Raw genomic sequence first — 269 nt, 5'->3', positions numbered from 1 at the left:
CCTGGCTGGCAACTCAGCACCATGCAGCCGCTCGCTCACTCCCCCCTCCCTCAGTGGGATGGGGGAAGAGAATCGGGAAGGAAAAAAAAAGTTAGAGCCGTGGGCTGAGATAGAGACAGATTAATAATGATAGTAATGATGAGAATGGTAAGAGAAGATACAGAATGCACAAAATGAATGATGCACAATGCGATTGCTCACCACCTGCCGAGCGATGCCCAGCCCGTCCCGAGCCGCGATCTCTCTCCGAGCCACGATCGATCCCTCTC

Source organism: Egretta garzetta, unplaced genomic scaffold (genome assembly GCF_000687185.1).
Source record: "Egretta garzetta isolate BGI_Z169 unplaced genomic scaffold, ASM68718v1 scaffold223, whole genome shotgun sequence".
Lineage (NCBI taxonomy): Eukaryota > Metazoa > Chordata > Aves > Pelecaniformes > Ardeidae > Egretta > Egretta garzetta.
This window is presented reverse-complemented; position numbering follows the sequence as displayed.